Source organism: Scyliorhinus canicula, chromosome 10, assembly GCF_902713615.1.
Source record: "Scyliorhinus canicula chromosome 10, sScyCan1.1, whole genome shotgun sequence".
Lineage (NCBI taxonomy): Eukaryota > Metazoa > Chordata > Chondrichthyes > Carcharhiniformes > Scyliorhinidae > Scyliorhinus > Scyliorhinus canicula.
In genome coordinates this window covers 111036237-111063363 of record NC_052155.1, presented here as the reverse complement: position 1 = coordinate 111063363, position 27127 = coordinate 111036237, and the positions used below count along the sequence as shown (strand labels likewise).

At 45.1% G+C, this 27127-nt stretch overlaps 1 protein-coding gene across 14 annotated transcripts in view; it reads right to left on the bottom strand.

Annotated features, from left to right (window-relative positions):
- The window catches only part of LOC119972600 (extracellular sulfatase Sulf-1-like), a 690773-nt gene that overhangs the window by 259533 nt on the left and 404113 nt on the right, over positions 1-27127 (bottom strand). The window contains exon 5 of one of the 14 annotated variants that reach the window (XM_038809549.1): positions 5104-5190. The exons of the other annotated variants lie outside the window; for them this stretch is intronic. The gene's annotated coding sequence lies outside the window, so the exon portion shown is untranslated. The remainder of the gene's footprint in view (positions 1-5103; positions 5191-27127) is intronic. 14 annotated transcript variants of the gene reach the window in all.

The following is a 27127-nucleotide window of genomic DNA, read 5'->3' as shown; positions in this document are numbered from 1 at the left end:
TAAAGCACCTATTCACAAAATAGTCTACCAGAGTCTGAGCAATGCTGATTACAAACCATTTCAAATCCCTCTTTTCTGTTAAAAACAATCGACAAAGAATTTAGCAGATGTGGAATCAAACATGTAAAGGACTAAAACCTTAGATGATGGAACTTTCCATTCAATTTGCTGTGTTTCAGTATGGTATCTGGGACTTATTAGAAACCTTATAAAGACTTCAGGTGCGACCATGGAGTGAGTGGTCGCATATTTGGCAGCTCCCGTCCGTGGTGTTTTTTTGTAGCCCTTACACCTGTTTGTCACAGGACTTTTTGTGGAAAAAGGTGCAGAAGTGAGAGCAGAAGAGATTGACCCCTGGAGCTACGGTCCAGAAGTGCACGGAAAAAATGAACCAGTTGGTTGAGGCGAGTGAGGAGCAGACAACGCACGCAGAGATGGAGGATGGGCAGAGTCTGGCCCTGTCGGCTCAGTGGTCGATGGACCAGTTGGTTAGCTTCCTGAATGAGAATTTCACCCAACAGCGGAAGGAACGTTCGGAGGACCTGGCCCGGGCGGTGGACTCGACCAAGGCAGTGGTTGACCGTGTGGAGATGAGACTGGCAGTCCAGGGACAGGCAATTCAGAGGTTGGAGGAGCTGGTGGGGGAGCACGAGGAACAGTCCACCTCGATGGCAGCAGCGAGTAGGATGATGCGTGACCAGCAGAAGCGACTGCTGGAGAAAGTGGAGGACCTGGAGAACCGTTCTCGGAGGCAGAACATCTGGATCGTGGGTCTGCCGGAGGGAATCGAGGGATCAGATGCGGGTGCGTATGTTGGGAAGATGCTGGAGAAGCTGGCTCGGGCCCACAGGGCACTGATGCGCAAACCCCAGGGGGGTGAGCCGTTGAGGGCGATGGTGGTATGATTGCATCGGTTCCTGGATAAGGAACGTATCATGAGGTGGGCCAGGCAGACGAGGCGATGCCTTTGGGAAGGTGTCAAGATTTGGGCGTACCAAGACGTGGGAGCAGAGCTCGCGAAGAGCAGGGCGAGCTATAATAGGGTCAAGTCTGCCCTGTACAAGAAAGATGTTCAGTTTGGTTTACTGTACCCGGCTCGCCTTTAGGTGACCTATGGGGGCCGGGAGCTGTACTTTGGCTCGGCGGAGGAGGCAGCAGACTTCATGAGGAGAATGGACTGACAGGAGAAGGAGGACCTTGAACTTTGATGAGGGGAACTGAACTATGCTGTGAAAAACTTTGGGTTTTTGTTGTTTGGGTTTCTTTCGTTTTTCCCGTTTTGCGGTTCTGTTTGGGGTTAGACCGGCTTACAGTGGTTTGTTACGGGATGAGGAGGTGAGAGATAGGTTGCGGGCAATGCAATTGGGTAAAGCCCCGGGACCAGATGGATACCCGGTTGAGTTTTATGAAAAGTTTTCCGGGTTGCTGGGGCCACTCCTGGTAAAGGATTTTAATGGGTCTTTGTGTTCGGACCTTGGGAGGGATTGTTTGTTTGTTTTTACTTCTTGCCTTTGTTTTGACTGTTTGCACTAAGCACAGGGAGAGGGGAATCAGTGGGGGGTAGGATGATAGGCGCCATGGGCGGAGGCTACCAGGATAGCTGGGCGGGATAGTTCATGGAAGCAAAGTGGGGGGTGAGCTGAAGATCGACTTGGGAGGTGGGGGTGAATAGGAGGGGGAATGGGGGGGGGACTATACTGCTGACAGGGAGGGGACTTTCAAAGTGGAGGAGGAAGATTGATGACGGTAGCTGCCCAAGAGCGGGCCAGGCGAGGTGTAGGGCATGGGCTGCAGACAGGCCGAGGAGAGGGTACGGTTGACCGTCAGCGGAGGGGGCGGGGTGCCCGCCAACCAGGCTGATCACGTGCAACGTTTGTGGACTGAATGGGCCAGTCAAAAGGGCCCGTGTGTTCACGCACTTAAGGCAACTTAAGGTGGTCATGGCCATGTTGCTGGAGACACATCTGAAGGTGGGGGATCAGATTAGGTTAAGGAAGGGATGGGTTGGTCAGGTGTTCCATTCGGGGTTGGACTTTAAAACGGGGCAGGGGAGTGGCGATCTTGGTTAATAAGCGGGTGGATTCGAGGTGGGGAAGATAGAGGCGGACCGGGGGGGGGGGTTTAGATATGATATGGTTAGTAGGAAGCTGGAGGGAATGGCCATGGTATTGGTAAATATATATGCCCCAAACTGGGATGACGTTGAGTTTGTTAGGCGGGTTCTGGGAAAGATCCCGGACCTAGATTCACATCTACTGATTATAGGGGGAGATTTCAACACGGTCCTGGATCCAAGATTGGACCTGTCGAGCTCTAGGTCAGGGAAGGTATCAGCTATGGTAAAGGAGCGCTGGGGGTTCATGGAGCGCATGGGGGGGGGGGGGGGGGGGGGGGGGGGGTGTCGATCCGTGGAGATTTGGGAGACCGAGGAGTCGGAACTTTTTGTTCTACACCCATGTGCACAAGGTGTATTCCAGGATAGACTTTTTTGTTGTGAATAAGTCGCTGCTGGCTGAGGTGGTGGATGCTGAATATTCAGCAACAGTGGTGTCAGACTACGCCCCAGACTGGATGGAGTTGCATGTCAGAAAAAGGAAGGCTCAGCACTTGCGATGGAGGTTGGATGTAGAGCTGTTAGCAGAGGAGGGGGAGTGTGCGGGTGAGGGAGGCCAGTCGGGGATATATAAGGATCAATGGCACAGATGAGGTTTCGGCGGGGGTGGTTTAGGAGGCACTGAAGGCAGTTGTTAGGGTGGAACTTGTATCAATTCAGGCCGTAAGGAGAAGACTGAGTGGGCAGAGTTGGACAGATTGGTAGGCAAAATTCTACAGGTGGACAAGAGGTACTCGGAGTCTCCAGATGATGGGCTTCTGAAGGAGTGTCAGAGACTGCAGCTGGAATTTGGGTTCCTGTCCACAGGTAAGACGGAGGGACAGCTGAGGAGGGTGAATGGGGCGGTGTATGAATATGGGGAAAAAGCCAGCAGGATGTTGGTGCACCAGCTGAGGAAACAGGAGGCGGCGAGAGAGATTGAGAAAGTAAAAGATACAGTGGGGGGGGGGGGGGGGGGGGGGGGGGGGGGGGGGGGAGCTGGTTTTGGATCGGCGGGGGTGAATGAAGTGTTCGGGAGTTTTATAATAAATTGTATAAATCAGAACCCCGAGCCTGGGAGGAGGATATGAAACAATTTCTGGGGGACTAGAGTTCCCGAGGATAGATGAGGAGTTGGTGGAGGGTTTGGGAGCCCCAATTGGGCTTGAGGAGGTTATCGACGGGTTGGGGGCGATGCAATCGGGTAAGGCCCTGGGACCTGATGGATATTCGGTTGACTTTTATAAAAGTTTTACGGGTTGCTAGGGCCACTCCTGGTAAAGGCTTTTAATGAGTCGAAGGAGCTGGGAGTGCTCCCCCCAACGTTATCGCAGGCATCGATCTCCCTTATTTTGAAGCGGGATAAGGGTCTGTAGTTCATATAGGCCAATCTCCTTGTTAAATGTGAATGCAAAATTGCTTGGCCACATGTATAAAGGATTGAATTCCGGTGGTAATAGGGGAGGACCAGACAGGATTTGTTAAGGGACGACATACGGTGTCCAACATGAGGCTGCTCCTAAATGCAATAATGATACCTCTGGGTGGGCATAAGGTCAGGGTGCTGGTAGCCATGGATGCAGAAAAGGCCTTTAATCGGGTGGAGTGGAAGTATTTGTGGGATGTCCTGGGAAGGTTTGGGTTTGGGCAGGGATTTGTGGATTGGGTCCGGTTGCTATATCAAGCACTGGTGGTGAATGTAAGGACAAACCGGGTTCGATCGGAATATTTTAGTGTGTAGGGGGAGGAGACAGGAATGCCCACTCTCCCCACTACTGTTTGCCCTGGCCATAGAGCCTTTGGTAATGACGCTGGGAGCATCGAACGTTTGGCGGGGATAGTCAGAGGGGGGTGGAACATAGGGTCTCGCTCTATGCGGATGATTTGCTCCTTTATACAACAGACCCGTTGGGGGGAATTGCAGGAATTATGGGGATATTGGAGGAATTTGGTCGGTTCTCAGGTTACAAACTGAATATGGGCAAGAGTGAGGTTTTTGCGATCCAGGCAAGGGGACAGGAGAGGAGACTGAGGGAGACGCTGTTCAAAGTGGTGGGAGGGAGTTCTAGGTCACTGTGGATTCAAGCTGCAAGCGACTGGGGTCAGCTTCATAAACTAAATTTGGGCAGGGTGATTGAGCAAATGAAAGGAAACTTCCACAGGTGGGACATGCTCCCACTGGCGGGGAGGGTTCAGATTGTGAAAACGACAGTCCACCCGAGATTGTTGTTTGTGTTTCAGTGTCTTCCAATCTCCATCCCCAAGGCATTTTTTAGGAAGATGAATACGGCAATCTCAGATTTTATATGGGCCGGGAAAGTCCCAAGGGTGAAGAATGTCCTTCTTGAGCTTAGGCATGGGGAGGAGGGCTTGGCCCTTCCGAACTTTATTAATTACTACTGGGTAGCTAAAATACCGATGGTTAGGAAATGGGGAGTGGGGGAGGGAGCGGTGCGGGAGAAAGTGGAGGTGGCATCTTACAAGGGCAGGAGTCTGAAGGCTTTGTTAACGGCACGTCTGCCGTTCTCATCGGCTCGGTACTCCACAAGCCCAGTGGTGGTCGCAGCCCTGAGTGTGTGGGGGCAATGGAGGTAGCACGTGAGACTGGAGGGGGCGTCGGTGTGGTCGCCGATCTGTGATAATCACCGGTTCGCGCCGGGCTCATGATTTTCTCATTTGCTGATGACTTAAATGCAAAGGTATAGTTTAATTACTTGACCATGTGTTCAAATAAATAGGCATGCCATTCTAATGCATTAAACATCGGTTCCTCCACTTGTCATTGGGAACCACCATTCACCTTTAATCCGCTGCCAACTTCCCAACTTTCATACTGTTGTGAGGAACGTGACATTTTACTTCCCACATAATGAAGTGCCTTTGCCCACCTTTTTTTCCCGTTCCCGGGAGCCTCACAAGATTCCACCATATACTTCAGCAATTTGGAAAATGTACTCAATTCAACATAAAGCTAACCAATAAACTGATATTTATCATTTAGCCATACTCACATTGTTTGGTGGCGCAGGCTCACTAGGCCCGATGACCTACCCCTCCTCCTATTTTCCGTTCCTCAGTATAGATTGTAGTTTGGGCCTCTGGAAAAATTTTATTTTAACAATAGAACAAGTAATCTCACGACTGTATGTCTAATCTTTCATAATTTTCTTGGGTCATAAATCTTTATGTCTATTTCCTGAAGCAAATATATAAGCACTCTGCACAGTTTTGCTGATTTAAACTGCCTGAATTGGTAATATTTAGGAATACATTCCTTCAGAAATCTATTGAGAGCTTTAGGGCAAGTTTGAAGTTGATTTTTGTTGCTCTATTTTTACAATTTTTGGAGCTCCAAAATAGTATATTTAGCGTAACTCCTTTTATGCTATGCTGTACTTCAAGCACCCAGCACAGATAATATTGAGCTGCATAGTAAAACATACTGAGTTTCTGGTCTAATTGATGAAAGTTCCAGTATTTCAGCCTGAGGCAGATACTTTAATTTAATATTTATTTTGAGGTTTTCAAAATGGCTAGTCACTTCTGGAAAGAAGTATCACACATAGTTAATTCATATTCTTGAGTTTGGGAGTAATTTTCCACTTTAAAATACTTTAAATGGTTTATAGTTTGTATAAATTGTAAACACAATGTAATATAATGGAGTTCATCTTGGAGTGACTGACCATCTTAGAACCATCTGAACATTCCAGGGTGAATATTAATTCAAGGGGTGGGCTGGTAAAACATTCATTTTTTTCACCAATGTGGGAATGGGATTCAGAAATATTTAACATGTTCTCCATTTTATTCACCTTCATCGTTTAGAAGTAATCAGGTCTTCCTCACTCTCTTTCCTATAGGAACCTGTATAGAACCTTAGTTAGGCCACACTTGGAGTATGGTGTTCAATTCTGGTTGCCACACTACCAGAAGGATGTGGAGGCTATAGAGAGGGTGCAGAAGAGATTTACCAGGATGTTGCCTGGTATGGAGGGCATTAGCTATGAGGACAGGTTGAATAAACTTGGTTTGTTCTCACTGGAACGACGGAGGTTGAGGGGCGGCCTGATAGAGGTCTACAAAATTATGAGGGGCATAGACAGGGTGGATAGTCAAAGACTTTTTCCCAGGGTAAAGGAGTCAATTACTAGGGGGCATAGGTTTAAGGTGCGAGGGGCAAGGTTTGGAGGAGATGTATGAGGCAAGTTTTTTACACAGAGGGTAGTGGGTGCCTGGAACTCGCTGTTGGAGGAGGTGGTGGAAGCAGGGACGATAGTGACATTTAAGGGGCATCTTGACAAATACATGAATAGGATGGGAATAGAGGGATACGGACCCCGGAAGTGTAGAAGGTTTTAGTTTAGGCGGGCAGCATGATCAGCGCAGGCTTGGAGGGTCGAAGGGCCTGTTCCAATACTGTACTTTTCTTTGTTCTTTGTTCTAAGACGACCGTGCAAATTGTCACTGAATTGCCAGAACCAGGCTCCTAGACCCCATGGAGCTCTGTATTGCTTCAAATTCCTTCAACAAAGAGTGGAATAGGCATGCTGCTAAAACAGCAAATACAGAGCAGTGGCTGAAAAAAAGCTGAAAGAGGACAAAACAAAATCGACCTGAGGGTGGATCGATCTGACACTAATGTTGGGGAGCAAATATTAAGGTAACCATGATTACTCATTTGGAGTGCAAAAGGGAAAGGATGAATCTATCCATCCACAGAGCAGTCCTATAAATTTGAATATTGTTACCTAATGGAATATAAAAGTAATGTTTAAAAAATGAACCAACATTTCAAGTGATGATTTACGGTAAGGGCAGAGTGCCATTTTCAAGTTCCACTTTTAACATATTTGTGCCCCCCATAATGTAATTTACTCATTTCTCTTTGTACAGACTGCATGACCTTTAATTTTAAATAAAAATCAGCTGCAGAAGTTTTCTCAAGTTAGAACAAAAGCTAGTGGAATTACTTTTCCTGACTTCAATAAGCAGTTCCAAGTTTGTGTGGGGGTTGCCAGATGGAGCAGGGACATGTGTGAAGGATATCTTACTGTGTGATTAGAGAAATGTTATGACTAAATTCTGGTTATAAACTTCATCAGTTTAGCAAAATAAAACTTTTACTTTTGCTCACAACAAAAGTGTAAGTGCAATCTCAAAGGCAAATGATATGCCAGTTTGAACGGGTGGCCAACCAAAAGGTGTAAACATTCCAATCAATTTCAATGTAAGGATTACCACACAGAACATATAGGGCTGGATTTTTAACCCCAAGGTGGGTAGCATGAGTCGTAAAATTTCCCAGCTTGGTGAACATGTCTCAGATAAAATTCCCCGAACGGTGTTAATTTTCCCTCGGGCTGGTGGAGGGGAAGTGGGTGCATGATGGGTATGCACTTGACGTCTTGCAGATGCAGCTCAAGATGGCCACAGAGGCTGCCATTCTGAGGTGGGCTGTTCAAAAGGCATGTTTTAGTTCTCTGGAAGTTTGGTAAAAGTTTGTGAAGAGCCAACGGGCTTGACTACAGCTCACTCCACAACCATAATGCACTGTGGGTGGGCCAAATCAAGGAGGTGTAGGGCTTCCACTCCTCAATTGGGAGGATGTTATGCCCTCAGCAGCTGCTGGCCAATCCAATTGGGATGGGATGGGGCCGCTTCCTTCAGAAGCTCCCTTCTAAAGTTTGGTGCCCCCTGCCCAGTTCCCACTTGCAAGGTCCAGTGTGCTCTAGACCTTCCTCACCCTTAAGACCCTGATTGTCCACTTAGCACCACCACCCATCCCCTCCCCCAGTCTCCTCTGGACCTCCGAGGCCTGCACTTCGGCTCTGACATCCTCTTGAGCTTCCTCTTCTGTTAATGGCTCTGTCACTGCAGTGATTGGCCAACAGCTCTCTTAGGCAGGGCTTCCTCCTGAGTAAGGTGTGGAAGTCCCATCTGCTGCCACTTAACACTCATTCAAGTGTGAAATGGCTGAGGAACGCTTGGAGTCGGCAGGGATGTTTTCCCCACAAAATTTCAGATGACGGGAAGAGAGATCCATCCTTCCAAAATGCCAGGCCCTGGAACTCCTCAAAAATCTGGCGATAAAATCTATTGTTATAAAATCGATAGCTGATGCCCCTTTGGAATCATGAATGCTGGTAACATCCACTTTATTTATTTTACGTATTCTTCTGCATTTGCTGTCTATTCCTACTTGCCCTTTGTTAAGTAATGGGTTAAGAGACATTCCAATTAGTTGTCTCATTTATGTTAAGTATCCAATAATTGACACTGATATGTAAAGGGGCTTCAGGTGGCCTTTGTTACAGGTGATGTGATGTTAAGAGCTTTGTGCAGAGTCTGTTGAAGTGAAATAAAGATGTTGGTGAAAAGGAGCAGAACTTTTGACTCTTTATACAACAACAACTAAACGTCCAACAAATGGTAGCAGAGGATGGTTGCAGTGCAAATGTGAAGGGTTGAAAAATACTTTTCCAGACCAAACCAAGGAGCGAGTGAGAAGGAAAAAAAAACAAGATATATGGCTGAACCTAGGATAAAGATGGCCGGATATGACTATCCCCCCTTTTTTTCTGAAAGGGGATCATACGACCAATGGAGAAGTGCAGTAGTTATGGCCTTGGGAAAGGGGAAAGAGAAAACAAGGTATGTAATTGACTCTTTCTCTACCTTTGATAGTAAAATCTGGAGCAAAGTGTTTTCTGAGCTGGAATTGGAAGAGTTAAACTCAGAAGAAGGTCTGCAGACTCTATTACATTATATGGATAAGATGTAAGAGAAGGATGACTTGTTAAGTACGTATGAAGCATGGTCGGATTTTGATAAGTTCCAGAAAATAGAGGATTTCTCCATTGAAGATTATATGACAGAATTTGGCAGACTATATAAAAGGCTGCAGAAACACAACCTGGAATTTCTACAGTCTGTGTTGGCCTTTAAATTACTTGACTGTGCTAGACTAAGCAACATAGATAGGCTCCTGATTTTGACAGGAGTTCAGTTTGCGGATAAGGATACCTTATTCAATCAGATGACTATAGAAGGAGATTGAGACCCAGAAATGATGAAGACAGAAACTCAATTAGAACCTACAATTGGAAGATGAACCCCAGAAATGTACGGGGCATGATAAATCGATGTTTTTGATGTGACTTTCAACACCATTATGCTTTTAACTGTCCAACACGTTATAATAGAGTGTTTGAAGTTTGACACATGACATGGAAGAGTCAGAAGACGAAAAAGATAGTGACCAGAAATAAGGCATTGTCCTATTAACAAGCAGTTTTACGCCAGTAATGAGGGTGTTGGTTGCAGAATCCTTCAATTGTGCTGTATTGGACAGTGGCTGCACATCTACTGTGTGTGGAATTGACTGGTCAAAATGTTACCTGGACGCCTTAAATGCTGAAAATCGCAACAAGGTTAAGGAATTTGAAAGTTCCACCAGTTTCAAGTTCGGGGATGATAATACTCTGAAGTCGCTCAAAAGAGTGGTGATCCCTTGCAACATTGCCGGAGTGAATCATTTCATTAGCACGGATGTTGTATCAAGTGAGATACCTTTGCTTCTGAGCAGACCGTCGATGAAGAAAGCACACATGAAACTGGATATGGAACACGATAAGGCAACAGTTTTTGGAAAGTCGGGACACTATTGTATTCCATTACTGACAAATAATATTTCAAGTACAGTTGTTAAGGATGTGTTAATGGCAGTTGAAAATGGGACTTTAGCTGATAAAAAGTTTGTTGTATTGAAACTGCATAGGCAATTTGCTCATCCGTCTCCTCGGAGGCTGAAAAATGTATTAAAGGATGCAGGGGTAAGGGATGAAGACTATACTAAACTGATAGAACAGGTTAGTGATCGCTGTGAAGTTTGTAGGAAGTACAGAAGGACACCAGCACGACCGATAGTAACCCTACCTTTGGCCAGGGATTTTAACGACATTGTAGCCATGGACTTTAAGATCTGGGATAATGAAATGAAAATGAAATGAAAATCGCTTATTGTCACGAGTAAGCTTCAATGAAGTTACTGTGAAAAGCCCCTAGTCACCACATTCCGGCGCCTATCCGGGGAGGCTGGTACGGGAATCGAACCGTACTGCTGGCCTGCTTGGTCTGCTTTAAAAACCAGCGATTTAGCCCAGTGAGCCAGTAAAGCCAATAATATATTTATTTTGCATTTTGTAGATTTAGCAACCAGATTTTGTCAATCACCGATTGTACGCAGTAAAGAAAAGAGAGTAATTCTGGATCAAATCGTGGAAAAATGGATAGGGACAGGAATGGGCCCACCGGCAAAACTCCTTACGGACAATGGGGGAGAATTTGCTAATGATGAGTTTAGGGATATGTGTGAAAACGTGAATATCACAGTTATGAATAAGGTTGCGAAAGGCCCATTAAGTAATGGTGTCTGTGAAAGAAACCCTGCTGTAATCGATGACATGCTCCAGAAGATTTTGTCAGATAGACCGAATTGCAGGCTAAAATCAGCTTGAGCATGGGCAGTACATGCAAAGAATTTATTGCAAATAGTTGGTCTAGAGTCCCTATCAATTAGTGTTTGGTAGAAATCCTGAAATTCTGTCCATTTTGGATGACCAGCCTCCAGCTTGGGAAGGGACTACAATTAGCTCTGCCTTTGCTAAGCATTTAAATGCATTACATAGTAGTAGAAAAGGCTTTTTGGAAGCAGAAGTCTCTGAAAGAATTTGCAGAACTTTAAGGCATAATGTACGGCCATCAAATACCGTGTTTCAAGGGCAGCACGGTGGCCTAGTGGTTAGCACAACCGCCTCACGGCGCTGAGGTCCCAGGTTCGATCCCGGCTCTGGGTCACTGTCCGTGTGGAGTTTGCACATTCTCCCCGTGTCTGCGTGGGTTTCGCCCCCACAAACCCAAAAATGTGCACAGTAGGTGGATTGGCCACGCTAAATTGCCCCTTAATTGGAAAAAATAATTGGGTAATCTAAATTTATTAAAACAAAAATTTTTTTAAATACCGTGTTTCAGCAAGGAGACATAGTATACTATTAGAGAGACAATGGATTGGGAACACTAAATTCACAAATGGAGGGCACAGAAACGCAGTGCCAGTTCAGATAGTACATTGGATAGTGAACAGGTCCACAGGAAAACGTCGAGAACTATTGAAAGGACATCCCACAGCAGAAGGGAAAGATCAAGCAGTGAAAGTACAGAACGAGAAACCAGGCAGGAGAGGGGATGTAGTTTATCAAAGTCTCGGAACATGAGTAAGACTACGAATACTAATAGGAGTAGAAGCCCACATGCATGTGAGATTTTGGTGGCTTCCAATAAATTAGATGAAAAAGTTATCAAAGATGCCAAACAGCAAGAACTGCATAATTGGAGTGAATTTGGGGTATACACTGAAGTACCGGATAGGGGACAATGAGCTCTATCCCACAGATGGATTTGCACAAAAAGGTTCTTCCGGATGGAATTTATACGGCAAAGGCCAAGCTTGTGGTAAGGGGATTTGAAGAAAACTTTGAAGATCAGGATTTACGGGTAGATTCACCTGCGGCAGGAAAGGTTATTTTAATGATCTTCTTGGCTCTATTAGCCACAAAGGCATGGGAATGCAAATCTACAGATATAATAGCTCCGGAGAGACGTTTTTCTCCATCCTCCTAAAGAGGCCGCTAACACAGAAGGGGTACTCTGGAAGTTGAACAAATGTGTATATGGATGAAATGATGCGTCCAGAGTCTGATATTTTTCGCTCAGGTCAGTTTCGTTAAAGTTAGGCTGTTGCCAGTTGAAAGCAGATCCAGCAATGTTTTACTGACACTATAAAGGAAATCTTTCTGGCATCTTTATGATGCATGCCGATGATTTTTTGTGGGGTGGGATTAGTGATTTTGAAGCTATTGTAATCTCTGGTTTGAGGAAAGAATTCAGAGTTGGAAGTCAGGCTTCTGGTGCATTTAAATATATTGGACTGGAAATCGGACAGACTAAGGGGCATCTTTACGTCAGCAATGTTATTTGGAAAGCATCAGTCCAATGGCAATTAGTCATGGCCGGGTTTCACAAAAACACGCAATGGTTTCAAAGATGGAAAAGGAGCAACTCTGAAATGTAATTGGGCAACTGAACTGGTTAGGTAGACAGACTAGACCGGACGTGAGTTTTGATGTCTTAGAGTTGAGTACAAAAATGAATGATCCCAAAGTGGAAGACATAAGAAGAGCAAATAAAGCGTTGGCCAAACAAAAAATGAAGGGGTGTGTTTTGAAGTTCCCGATTTTAGGTGACCTTCGGCACTTGAAACTCATAGTTTATAGTGATGCGTCCTGTGCAAATTTGTGTGATGGGGTTTCAAGCGCAGGAGGTTTTATAATTTTACTTTTGTGGAACAATAGTAAATGTTGCCCTCTTGTGTGGGAAACAAAGAAAATAAGGAGAGTGTTCAAAAGCACATTGGCTGCTGAGACGTTAAGCCTTGTAGAGGCGGTGGATATGGCCGCTTATATATCTCCGATATTGACAGAAATTTTGGGATTAGGGGATTTGGGTAATATACCTATTGACTGTCACATTGACAATAAATCCCTGTGGGAAAATGTGCACCCTACAAAAAGTGTCAATGAAAAAAGGTTAAGGATAGACATTGCAAGTTTAAAGCAGATGTTGGACAGAGGGGAAATAGCAAAAATTAAATGGGTCGACAATAGCTATCAATTGTCAGACTGTTTTACAAAAAGAGGGGCTAGTTCACCGAAACTTTTGGATATTGTTAATGAAGGGCACCTGTTTCTGTGACTTTTTTTCTTCCAAATGAAAAAAAAGAAGGGGGGAAAATGCGTGTGTGTTTTTGAGGTTCTTGAAATTTTGTATTCACATAATTATTTTTTTTTCTCCAAGGACAGGGAGACTGTTAAGTAATGGGTTAAGAGACATTCCAATTAGTTGTCTCATTTATGTTAAGTATCTATCCAATAATTGACACTGATATGTAAAGGGGCTTCAGGTGGCCTTTGTGTCAGGTGATGTGATGTTAGAGTTTTGTGCAGCGTCTGTTGAAGTGAAATAAAGGTGTTGGTGAAAAGGAGCAGAACTTTTCACTCTCTATACAGCAGCAACTAAACGTCCAACACCCTTTCGGAGATGATGCCAAGCCTTCTTCTTGAATCACTACTGTTCTTTTTTTTACATAACTTTAGAGTACCCAATTTTTTCTTTTCCCAATTAAGGGGCAATTTAGCATGGCCAATCCACCTACCCTGCATGTCTTTGGGTTGTGGGGGTGAGACCCATGCAGATATGGGGAGAATGTGCAAACTCCATACAGACAGTGACCTGGGGCCGGGATCGAACCTGGCTCTTCGGCGCCGGGAGGCAGCAAGGCTAACCACAGTGCAATTGTACCGACCCAGGATCACTACTGTTCTTGGTGTGAAGGCAATCCTATTAGGTAGGGAGCTTCAGAGTTGTATCCCAGTGACAATGAAGGAAAGATAAGGGGCGGGGTTTTCCATTCCGCCACATCCGTTTTCTAGTGCGGCATGCCCCCGCCGGCAGTATGATCCTCCCACCTGACAACTGACCAATGGGATTTCCCATTGTGGGCACCCCCACACTGTGAGGAAATCCGTGGGCGTGAGTGCGCTGCTGGCGAAACGGAGGATCCCACCAACGAGAATCCAGCCAAGTATATGTTCAAATCAGAATGGTGTACGACCTCAGAGGTTTCTGTGGGAATGTTTGTCCCTGCCTTTCTTTTTTTTTTTAACTTTTTTTTAATTCTCCTCCTCTTTCACATTTTCTCCCAAATTTACACCCACCAACAATAAACAATAATCAGTAACAAATATGTCAATCCCCATATCAATAACAACGATCCCATCCTCCCACCATACCCCAAACATTAGCCCGCATGTTCACATAAACAAATGACAAAAAGGAATCAGGAATCAGGAATCACTTAGTCACCATTAACAAACACCGCCCCCCTTCCACCCACACTCCCCAACTAATGTTCAAAGTTATCCAGTTCTTGAAAGTGCATAATGAATAATGCCCATGAATTGTAGAACCCCTCCATCCTTCCTCTCAGTTCAAACTTAACCTTCTCAAGAGTCAAGAATTCCAACAGGCCCCCCTGCCCTGCCCGGGCACATGGGGGGCGCGAAGGCTACAACATCTGCCTCCGCACCCATTCGTCCCTGCCTTTCTAAGTGGGGGAACTTCTTCCATCGGGCAGGAGATACAAAAGTCTGAGAACACACACGATCAGACTCAAAAACAGCTTCTTCTCCGCTGTTACCAGACTTCTAAATGACCCTCTCATGGACTGACCTCATTAACACGACACCCCTGTATGCTTCATCCGATGCCGGTGTTATCTAGTTACATTGTGTACCATGTGTTTCCCTATTCTGTATTTCTTCGATTTCCTTTTCTTTTCATGTACTTAATGATCTGTTGAGCTGCTCGCAGAAAAATACTTTTCACTGTACCATGGTACACGTGACAATAAACAAAATGCAATCCAATCCAATTTGCAGGTTTGGGAGGTACTGCCAAAGAAAGTTTGTTGAATTGTTGCAGTGTATCCTGTAGAAATATGGCGGCAATGATACGTTCTATGATAATGGTGGAGGGTGTGTGTATGTAAGCAGCTGGATAAGATATTGATCGAGTAGACTGCTTTTAGTGGTCCTATCTTCAGCTTCCTAGGCCCCAAGCTCTAGAATTTCATCCTTACATCTCCCTGCCTCTAGATCTCTCTTTCTTCATTTAAGATTCTCTTTGAACCCTAGTCACCATGTTTTGGCACTTGTGCAAATATCTCATGTAGTTCAATGTCAAATTTTGCTTGTTTACTCTCCTCTGAAGCATGTGGACATTTTACTACATTAAAGTTGTTTTATAAATCCAAGTCATTGTTGTAGTTCGGGCTAAAGAGGCTAACCTGAAACATTCCTGCAGTTTGGGGCTGTGCCAAGCAAAGCTTTTCTGACGGGTATGGCTCCAGCTATTGGGTAGTGTTATACTTTAACTGCCAGTGACTCGATTTACTAGGGCTCCTCAGTGCCACCATTCAGTCAAATTCAGTTTGAGGTGGAAGGCAACGACTGTCATTATCTTCTTGCACATTGTCCTTGCATTCCTATCTAAATCAAACTGCAATGAAGTCTGGAGCTGAGGAAATCTGGAAACAAAACTAGAGATTGATGAGCAGGCTATTGGTGAAATAGGTGTTGTTTGAGGGCATTAATGATGACTTCTTCCATTACTTTACTGATAATTGAGGGTAAACTGAAAAGGCTACAATTGCCAGGTTAGATTTGTATTCCACCTTCCAGTTTCATGGTTGTAGTTTGGCCTGGAGGGTGGTTGGTTCTGGTGCACACGTTTTCAGCACTATTGCCAGGATGTGGTTTGGGCCCACAACCTTCACTTGAGTGTACTTGGTTGCTTCGTAATATCACATTCATTAGCAGAATTGATTGGACGCTTATATCGAGATTAATGGTGGCTGACCTTAAGACGAGGATGAATAAAATCATCCACTTGGTATTTTTAGTTGAAGCCATTTGTAAACACTTCACTCGTGTTTTTTTTTAATTAATGGAATGTGGAAATCAATGGCTAGGCCATCATTTGTTGCCCATCCCTAACTGCCTTTGAGAAGTCACTTTCCTGAACCACTGCAGTCCTCGTCTTGCAATATGGTTCATAAACCCTCCGCACCTTGTTGGTTGGCTGGTGGAATCACAGAGGCTTTGATTTGATCCATTGATTGTGAGACCACTGATCAATGATCGACATATATATAGTCTGGTAGTCAAAACTTTATGTAGTTTATACCCAATTCGTAAGTACTATTAAGTGCTGTTCCTGCTACTTTCTTCAAGTTTCCACTGAAATAGGGTTGGTCTCCTGGTTTGATGAATATGCTTTGCCATAAAGACATAAATTGTAGTGGTATTCTGTTCTTTTGCTATTGATGGCCCACCGTGTTTTGGGTTGTTCAATCTGTCTGTAGTGTATGCCACTTAGCATAGTTGTGGTATCTCAATACCTAACGATGGATACCTTCATAGTGAAGAACAAAACTTTGTCATCACAAGGATTATGTAGTGATCACTTCTGCTAATGTTAGAGTGGACACGTGTCTGCAACAAATCAGTTGAGGCATGTGAGATCAAGTAGATTCCTTCCATGTGTTGATTTACTACTGAGTCAATCTCAATGGTGCACACTGAAATTCCTGTCCTTTTTTTTCACCAGTAGCTTCTTCCAAGTGATGTTTAACATGGTCAGTTGAGAGAAGGTAATAGGGGGTGATCCCTCTGAGGCTACTTTGGCTTTATTTGACCTGATGCTGTGAGAGCCAATGTTGCAGACCCACTCCAGACCCAATTGTAAAGGCTCTGCTTCTGTTGGGTTTAATCTGAGGTTAGGCAGGGCACATGATAGCACAGTGGTTAGCACTGTTACGCACTGTTACTTCACAGCGCCAGGATCCCAGGTTAAATTTCTGGCTTGGGTCACTATCGGTGCGGAGTCTTTACATTCTCCCTGTGTCTGCGTGGGTTTCCTCCGGATGTTCCGGTTCCCTCCTACAAGTCCTGAAAGAGGTGTTGTTAGGTAATTTGGACATTCTGAATTCTCCCTCCGTGTACCTGAATAGGTGCTGGAATGTGACAACAAGGGGCTTTTCACGATAACTTCATTACAGTGTTAATGTAAGCCTACTTGTGACAATAAAGATCATTATTACTATAATGTTCCATCTAAAATATAGTTGCTATCTTGTTCGTTTAGTTTGCATTTCTTTGACTTTTATAATGATAATTTCATGGTCATCATTACAGAGACTAGCTTTCAATTCCAAATTTTAAAAAATTACTTGAATTTAAATTGGATTTGAGCCCATGTCCCCAGAGCCTGAGCTGAGGCCTCTGGATTACTAGCCCAATGACACTGCCACCACACTACTATCTCCCCATTGTAATCATTTTTCTTTCATGTAATGATCTCAGAGTTCAACTGGTATATTTAACTAATGATATTGTAGCCATCTGGGGTGGTCACGTCCCGATTACAAAATGGACACTTTGCAAAGAATGCAGGGAAAATGGACAATGCTGAGAAAGCAAGCAGGTGCAAGGTTGATTGGAGCTGTAGCTCCCAGACAAGACCGATACTGCAAAGCCATTACCATACTAATGAGCCATCTCCGGGGACAAAAGAGTAACATTTAGGTAAACGATACTAAAGCAGACACCCCGGCGCCAGAGGAGACGAGAACAAAGCAGGCCAACGGCCATCAGGGCACGCCCAACAATCAGGGCACCCACCCTTTTATTGGAGGAAATCGATACCGATGATCAAGATACGGTCCAATTAATTGGGACCAAGTTCAAGGCCCGCCCAAAAGGGCGCGAAGCCCCCTTTGGGTATAAGAAGAAGCCCCCAAGAGAGAATCGCTCTCTTGGCCTTGGCTCTCAGCGAGGAGAGACCAGCCTTGCAGCTGCACCAGAACAAGTAAGTCCAAAGTCAACGCACGCTACGAGACAGACTATCTTAGCTGCTATTCCGTACCAGCTCAACCCCAGCAGCCTCAGAACTGGACAACGGCCATTGTTCCTCTGACTGAGTGGGCACCCGAAGCTAAGTATTGGCTTTAGTAGTAGTGATAGTTTAGTTGGTAGAGTTTTGTGCATGAGTATATTTGACTGTGTGTGTAAATAAATGAGCATTGATTTTTTTTGCAATTAAGGGCAATATAGCATGGCCAATCCACCTACCCTGCGCATTTTTTGTGTTGTAGGGTGAGACCCACATAAACACAGGGTGGACTAACTTATCATAACAATGCACTTGATTACAAACTACAGCAAAGATTAACAGCAAAGTCAATACATTAACCACAGAAAAGAAAACTACCCTCCATAGCATTGCATTACTGTATTGGGAACAGAGAAATAATATCCCAAAAGATTTATGAAATCCTTATTGACACTGTGAAAAATACAACTCTTCATTTTTCTGAGGGCTGAATTGTGCAAAGTCAGGCTAGAAAAGAACAAAAAAGTTTCACTGCTACATAATTCAATCATTAATTCTCAAGAGTGGCAAACTGTAACTGCCATGACCAACCAAAGGGAAGCAAATTACTACAAAACCAAACAACTATCATAGCTTTACACTGGAGGAATTTCATTACATTTCCTGCATAAAGAATATAGTTAAGCATATTTATTAAATTGTAAGCCTCATAAAAATCAAAGTAGGGAAAGCTAATCAATTTTCTATGTTGAAACCATGCTGTGCTATGTATTCATGCATTGTGATGGAATTGCTTGACTGCTGTTTTAATGAGAATATAACCCAATCAAACTAAGTGAGTTAATATCTTTGTTATAAAGTGTTTTCATGCTAATGTCACTTACACAGTCCAATTTCATCTTATTTATTAATATCTTTTACCCATCGCCGCTGAGCTTGATTTGCATAATTCACAAACCTAAAATGTCCTTGTTTAAATTCCTCATGCTTACATGCGAATCCATCCAAATCCTTTCCTCCCTATCTCAGTAACCTTCTCCGAGCCTGAAAACCTTCAAAGATCTCTTTTTTTCACCAATTGTAGTCTTTTTCATCCCCCTTCTTTTCACATCACCATTTGGGACTGCGCCAGCAGCCATCTAGGCCAATGTTTTACAAACCTTTTTTCTCCCCAAGACCCACTTTTACTGACCGTCCGATCTTTGGGACCCACGCCGGCCAACCATCGGGATCCACGCCGGCCGACCTTCGTGACCCATGCCAGCCGACCTTCGCAACCCAGCCACCAAAATTTTGTAACACACCATTTTTGTGTACCGTTGATGCAACAGGTGAGCATGCTTGATCCTCACGATCTCACTTAATAATAATTATAATCTTTATTAGTGTCACAATTAGGCTTACATTAACACAGCAGTGAAGTTACTGTCAATATCCTCTAGTCGCCACACTACGGCGCTGGTTCGGGTACACTGAGGAAGAATTCAGAATGTCCAATTCACCTAACAGCACGTCTTTTAGAACTTGTGGGAGGAAATTGGAGCACCCGGAGGAAAGCCACGAAGACATGGGAAAAGCTTGCAGACTCTGCACAGACAGTGACCTAAGCCGGAAATCGTACCTGGGTCCCTGGCACTGTGAAGCAACAGTGCCAACCACTGTGCTACCGTGCGGCCCATATTACTTGCTTTGTCATTCAATGTTATATTTCTGCCAAGGACTTTAGCTGATGCTTTAAGCTCTCGCTGCATCCTTTGAAAATGCCTTTGATGTTTTGAGGGTTTTAAACTTTCATCTGCCAGTACTTCCCTGTACATAACGAACATGGGTTTTGCATCCTGATTTGCATTGCACAATTAATATAGCCATAGCTCATTAAATCATTTTTCTACTACTTTGTGCCCGATTTCAGCTTCCTCTTAATGGGTTGTTTCAGAGACCCTGAAGCTCTGCATACAGCTCACACCAGCACTGCTTTGTCCTGCCATGGAATCTCCTGAGAAGCTCTTTCCAACAGATTCAGTTGTGGCATGCTGGCCTGTTTTGTCTCTGGCCATCTCTTCCTTATTACAAAGTGTTCTATCGTCGGTTCTTCACAGTCCTTTTGCTTGCTTGCTGGCAGCTACAAAATGGAGTAAATCTCTCCTCCATGACTTCCTGCCCAAAGCACAGACCGTGTGACATCAGTGTACGTGCCAGACGCGTGACCTGCTCTCTGCCAACACTTCTGGTAGGAAGACTGCTGTTTTAAAAATAAATTTGGTCCTGGGACAGCACACTCATGTCAGGAGGTGATGGTACTGAGACAGGAGTGATGGAGGAGTGGACCAAGGTGGCACGGCAGGAATAGTCCCTGTGGAATGTTGACAGGGAGGTGAGGGGAAGATGTATTTGGTGGTGTCATCATGCTGGAGTTGGGCGGAAATGGCGGAGGTGATCCTTTGAAGACGGAGGCTGGTAGTGTGGAATGTGAGGCCAAGGGGAAGCTAATCTTAGTTCTGAGAGTGAGGGGAACGGATGAGTGCAGGAAATTGGTTGGGTACCCTGGCAACTACAGTTGTGGAGGGGGATTGTTGGCTGAGGAAAATGAATAACATGTCAGCAGTGCCATTGTGGAGAGTGGCATCATCAGAACAGATGCGATGGAGACAGAGAAACTGGGAGAATGGGATGAAGTCCTTTCAGGAAGCAGGATGTGAGGCGGTGTAGTTGAGGTAGCTGTGGAGTTGGTGGACTTGTAATGAATACTGGCAGACAGTTTGCACCAGAAATGGAGCCCGAGATGTCAAGGAAGGTAAGTGTCAGAGATGGAACATATGAAGGTGAGAGTGGAATGGAAATTGGAAGTAAAATTAATGAATATTTCCAGTTCCAGACGAAAGCAGTAAGAATTATTGATCTATCAGAAAAGAGTAATGGGAAGGAGCCTGAGTAAGACTGGAACAAGGAATGTTTCACATACCCCACAAAAAGACAGGCATAACTAGGGCCCTCGCGGATACCCAGAGTCACAGCTTATACTTGAAGGAAGTGAGACATGTTAAAGGAGAAATCGTTCAATTAGCAACTCCATTCCCGACCAGGATAGTCCGAGGGCTCTCCACTTCTTCCCTGAATGGAGGCCTAAACCATCCACTTCCACCAGCACCTTCCTCCACATGGCTGAATGTGTTCCCTCATTAAACAATTTAACTGTGCAACATCAGATCTGGGAGTGCTTCATGCTCACATTGAAGGCTGGATTTCCCTCCACTATCCCACCTTTTACTCATAAATGGTAGCAGGAAGGAATTTATTTTGTCCTGCTGTCTCCATCACCCAAAGTACAGCAGAGTAACAGTGGTGGTAGTCCTTAGTGTAGTGGTAGTAAGCAACCTAAATTGCAGGATGGAGGGAGAAGGACTAATAGTAGCCTCCTCTGACTCCGTATCAACCCAATGCACACACTTTTTAGGCCTCGGTCTCAGCACTTCCAACATTTTGCAGCCTGACGAAGTTCTTAGCCTTCGTAACAAATTATCCCAGACCCAGCAAAATGGACTGAGGTGACAGAAGTGCCATTGTGGCCAGTTGAAAGCCTGCCCAACTTGCCACTAAGGGGAAATTCTGTCCAGAATGCCGAAAATAGGAGATGCTGAATTTCTCGCCCATTTTTTACTGATGAGCACAAAAACATATCAAAATCAAATAATAACAGAGCAGAATGCAAACTGATTAAGTACCTTGATAACGGGAGTACAGGTAGGCTGCCATTTTCAAACAATTTAACATAATTTGCAGGCTTTATATTACTCGAAAACAACATCCATTAAAGTAAATTCTTGAATGTGCTGTGTATTGTCGAGTCCATGTATTTGCTGTGTACACTGCCTCATTCCTCAGCTTCTGTCGCAGGCAAATGATGAGATATGTTTTAATGCTGTATATCATTACTAAGCATGATCTGAAAATTAAAGCACAAGGCTCCTTCGCCAACTTCAGCCCCTGGGTATCTCTCAATCAAGGGAACTCATTCAAAAAGCAATTAGTGTTTTAGCCATTTTACACATTAGAAACCTTTATATTGTCACGATGTATCCTGTTTTTTTTAACGTTTATGATAATTACTTACATGCACTGCATTGTCTCGTTCAGCAAATATTTATTGATGGACATGAAACAACTAAGTAAAAGTTCCAAATAATAGCTAAATATCTTTTGTGAAAACAAAAAGATATAATGAAAGTGTCCTCACTGGCTCATTTACAGCTTTCCATGCTGAAAGGAGCTTTTCATTTGCAGTATCTACCTAACAATGAAATGCTATTACACTGCAGACTGCGATTTACTGATTCCTGCTGGAAAGTACATGTGAATACTGGTGAGTACACCATTCAGTTTGGAGGATTCCCTTAATTATTCTAGATAGGGGGAATCAGGGATAATGGAGAGCAGACAGGAAAGTGACGTTTTGACTACTATCAGATTAGCTATGATCTTCTACAATGGCAGAGCAGGCTCGAAGGACCGAATGGCCTACTCCCGTTTACAAGTGCAATGAAAAATCTGAGGGCGGGATTCTCCCAACGGGAGTCTAAGTGCTGACGCTTGAGTAAAAACCGGAGTGTTTTACTCCGGCGTCAGCTGCGCCCGTTCCCAGACCCCTGTTCTCCCCCCTCCGTGGGGCTAGCAGGGGCGTTGCGCGATTTACGGGGGCGGGGCCTCAGCGCGGCATCAGAGACCCGGCGCCGCGTAAAAGACGCGCTGCCTTGGGTCCTGCGCATGCGCAGTTGGGCCAGCGCCAATTAGCACATGCGCGGTGGCCATCCTCCCCCAGGCCGACCCACACAAACATGGCGGATGGATCTGGGCTCGCCGGCGGAAGAAAGGAGGCCCGCCGACGGAGGCCGGCCGGCCGATAAGTTGGTCCCGATCGCGTACCAGGCCACTCCGGAGGGCCACCCCCTCAGCCCCCCCCCCCCCCTCCCCCCACAGGCCGCCCCCGGCCCTTGAAGGCCCAGGTCCCACCGGCCTGGCAGCAGGTTAGAACGGCGTCGATGGGACTGTCATTTTTATCGCCGGCTGTTCGGCCCATACGGGCCGGAGAATCGCCGCTCGCAACAATTCTCCGAGCGGCCCGGCGCCATTCTCGCGCCGTTGGTTTCGGGGGGGTGGGAGAATCGCGTGCAGTGTTCGGGGCGGCGTGGCGCGATTCACGCAGCGCCCCAGCGATTCTCCCACCCAGCGTGGGGGGGAATATCGCCCTGAACATTTGGTTATAGTACCCTCTCTGCTGCCCTCTCTGTGGGGGAGGTGTAAGTAAAGTGTGTTCAATAATGACTGCCTGCAGCTAAGCATGTGCCAGTCTTCCTTCCTTCCTGAGTTCTCAACCTGGAGGCAGGTCTTTGGTGATTATTCACTGAACCACCACCAAGTGCTATGACTTTTTATTACAGGTAGGGCATGTAGGTAAGCCCCAATTCTTCCTCAACTGGAATGGGAATAGAATCCCATGCTATTAATGCCCATAGGGGCTGGTTTAGCACAGTGGGCTAAACATCTGGCTTGTAATGCAGAACAAGGTAGCAGCACGGTTCAATTCCCGTACCGGCCTCCCCGAACAGGTGCCGGAATGTGGCAACATGGGGCTATTCACAGTAACTTCATTGAAGCCTACTTGTGACAATAAGCAATTATTATCGGTATTAATACAATCCACATGCTAGCAGTCTAGCCAAATAAGCTAACCGGCTTTCTCCATTAATCTTACTCAGTGCAATACATAACGGAGAGATGTGATAAGGCAATCTTTCAAATTGCTCAAGCAATTCTCCCCCTTGAAGTTCCAAAGAGTGACAAAACATTCTTCAGCCTCCAAGGAATTGTAATAAAGGATTTACCGACCACGCCGCTACGTGTCTTTCGGTGGCGGGATTTCCCGGTGACAGTACCCCTTGACGCCGACAAACCTGTACACTGGTGTGGGACCGGAAGTTCCTGCCGGCATGAACAGCCGGCAAATGCCGTCCCTAAAGATGATTTTGAGGATGTTTGAGTAATTTGAAAGATTGCTCATGTGCACATCGTATTCAGGCGCTAGGCAAGTCAACACGGTACATGATTGAAAAAAATAGCACTGGAGGCTTTTTGGGGGACCTTGGGGGAAATTCAGCTCTAACGAAGAGGACTGGTGCAATTACAAAACAAGGTTATCTGAAGGCCAATAAAAGAGATGAGGATAAAGTACATGTATTCCTCACCATGATGGGGCCAGGTGCTTTTGAGGTAGTATCCAACCAATATTGCCCGTGAGATCTCTGTACGACTGAAATTGATAAGATCAGAACTATATTGTGTTATGACTAAAAATGAATCACTGAATGACAGAAATGTTACAGTACAAATACAGAACATTTGATCCATGGGTGCAATTTTCCTAAAAAAAAATTGTATCAGGCAAGAGAAGCTGTGAGAAACTTGCCAGCTTAACAGATGCCTTTCCTCAACTGATTTAACCGCATTCTGTATCATTGCAAAGTAACGGCGAGGATCACACAGCCAGCTTGGGGGCAGGCCTAAACACTCTGGCAAAACTATGATTCTGAGATCGGGGCGCTGTTTTTCATGTTAAATTTAAGGCCCCCTCCTCATGACTCGCGGAGATTGGGACCCACCCCAATGGAGATCAGAATCCCTGCCCCCCTCCCCAACCACAACCTCAGCTTTGGGGCACCTTCCCCCCCCCCCCCCCCCCCCCCCCCCCCCTCCCCACAAGCATCGGGGCTCTCCCCACCCCCATCACACATAAGGCGATCCCCTCCCAATGGATGACGGTACACCCCCCCCCCCCCCCACCCCACTGCCATAGCCTCTTGCCAGAGCCCCTTTGGAATTGCCCAGGGCCAGGGGCCAATGTCCAGCCTTGTCCCTCAACTGACAGCCATCTCCGCGCCCCCGTGTGGGCATCACAACTGGTTTTCTCTTTTAAAAACCAAGAATGATTTGAGCAAGGAAGCAGTTGTTAAGTGAGACTGCTATAGATTACATTCTCATGTTAAAGCAACCCTCATCACTGTGGGTATGGCATGAATTTACAAACCAACCGTTCAACCTTCATAAAACATTTATAGCAGACTTTAAGAATAATAAAGTCAATGCCAAGCTTTTGAGCAAAGACAATAAGCTGATGTGTAAGGAGACCTGAGTCAAACCCGCGGATACCGCAAATGAGAGTCAGATGTCAGGGCAGCTATGTTCTATGTAGGGAGGATGAGCACACTGACCACTGCAGCGGTTGGGGAAGGAAACATGGCTGAAGGAATAGTGTGGGAAAGAGGGGTGGGATGGCCACGTCCCGATTACAAAATGGACACTTTGCAAAGAATGCAGGGAAAATGGACAATGCTGAGAAAGCAAGCAGGTGCAAGGTTTGTCTGTTGATTGGAGCTGTAGCTCCCAGACAAGAAAGATACTGCAAAGCCATTACCATACTAATGAGCCATCTCCGGGGACAAAAGAGTAACATTTAAGTAAACTGATACTAAGGCAGACACCCGGCGCCAAAGAAGACGAGAACAAAGCAGGCCAACGGCCACCTAGGACACACCCAGCAATCAGGGCACCCAGCCCTTTCTTGGAGGAAATCGATAGGAATGATCAAGATGCGGTCCAATTAATTGGAGCCAAGTTCAAGGCTCACCCAAAAGGGCGCAAAGCCCCCTTCAGGTATAAGAAGAAGCCCCCGAGAGAGAATCGCTCTCTTGGCCTTGGCTCTCAGCGAGGAGAGACCTGCCTAGCAGCTGCACCAGAACAAGTAAGTCCAAAGTCAACGCACGCTACGAGACAGACGATCTTAGCTGCTATTCCGTACCAGCTCAACCCCAGCAGCCTCAGAACTGGACAACGGCCATTGTTCCTCTGTCTGAGTGGGCGCCCGAAGCTAAATATAGGCTTTAGTAGTAGTAGTGATAGTTTAGTTGGTAGAGTTTTGTGCATGAGTATATTTGACTGTGTGTGTAAGTAAATGAGCATTGATTTCGAACTTACTAACTGGTGTATAGAGTCTTTGATCAGTATTTGATTTTGAACCTTGTGGCGGTATCGAAAGATACCTGGCGAAACTTGAGCAAACGTAATTAAAAGCAAGGAAGGTGACCATATTAACCACCATAAATAGAGCGAATTAAAGAGAGAACACAATTAGCAACAGAGGGATCTGTGGGATTGGTATGGTCTCCACCTGAACCAATCTAGGACAAGTGTCCTAGCGAAAAGGATAAATAGGGTGTTTGCTGGGACTTTAAACTTGTAAATTGGGAGGGGGGGGGGGGGGGGGGGGAGAGACCTCAGGGAAAGTCAATACAGTTCCAAAAACAAGTAGAAAGGCAGAGAGTAAAGAATAGTCAGAAATCCAACTTCAAGAACTGCAGCTAATGGCAAAACGACAGGAAGTACTGGTTAAACCAAAAGAGAAAAATAATAAACAAGTGAATAAGCGAATAAAGCATCAGTGTTGAGAGATAGGTTAGGGGGTATAGTCCAACTAACAGTTAAATATACCAATACACGGAGTGTAAGGACTAACTAGATGAGCTGCAGGTGCAATTGAAATAGGAGATTATAATGTAGTAGCTATTGCAGAGACATAGCTGCAGGATGGTTGGGACTGGAATCTTAATGTTCCTGGTTATAAAGTTTACAGGAGGGACAGGGAAGATGGCACAGGGGGTGGCGTAGCCTTATTGGTTAGAAATACGAGCAACTCAATAGTGAAGGAGGATATCATGAGGGGGAAACATCCAGTGGAAACCATATGGGTGGAACTGAGGAATAGAAAAGGATCTTAAACTGTAATGGATGTTGTGTATCGACCCTCAGGTAGCAGTTCTGAGGTGTTATATTGTATGAATGCAGAAATTTGGCAAGTGTGTAACAAATGCAGAGTAGTATTAATGGGGGATTTTAACTTACACATAGATTGGGAGAGGCAGACAAGTACCTGTCAGAAAGGTAGTGACTTTCTGGAATGTGGCCGGGATAGTTTCCTGCAACAATATGTTTTAGATGCAACAAGGAGACAGGCAATACTAAATTTAGTTTTGAGTAATGAGACAAATTTAATTAGTAGCCTAACTGTGCGTGAATATTATTCAAATAGTGAACACAACATGATCAAATTTAACGTAGCGTTTGAAAGTGAAAAGCACAAATCAGCCACTAGAACTTTGGACTTGTATAAGTCTGACTTTAATGGGATGAAACAGAGATTGTCCACAGTAAACTGGGAAGATTTGTTCATCCCAATGGAAAATAGTTAAAGAAACATTTAACGAGATACAGAGCGAGTATATACATCCCTGAATGGAAAAAGTGCCATTTCACAAAAGAAACAGTCATGGATAACTAAAGAGGTTAGGGGTAGCATAAAACTAAAAGAGAAAGGGCTTACAAAAATGCAAAACACAGCACAGGTCTGGACAAATTGAA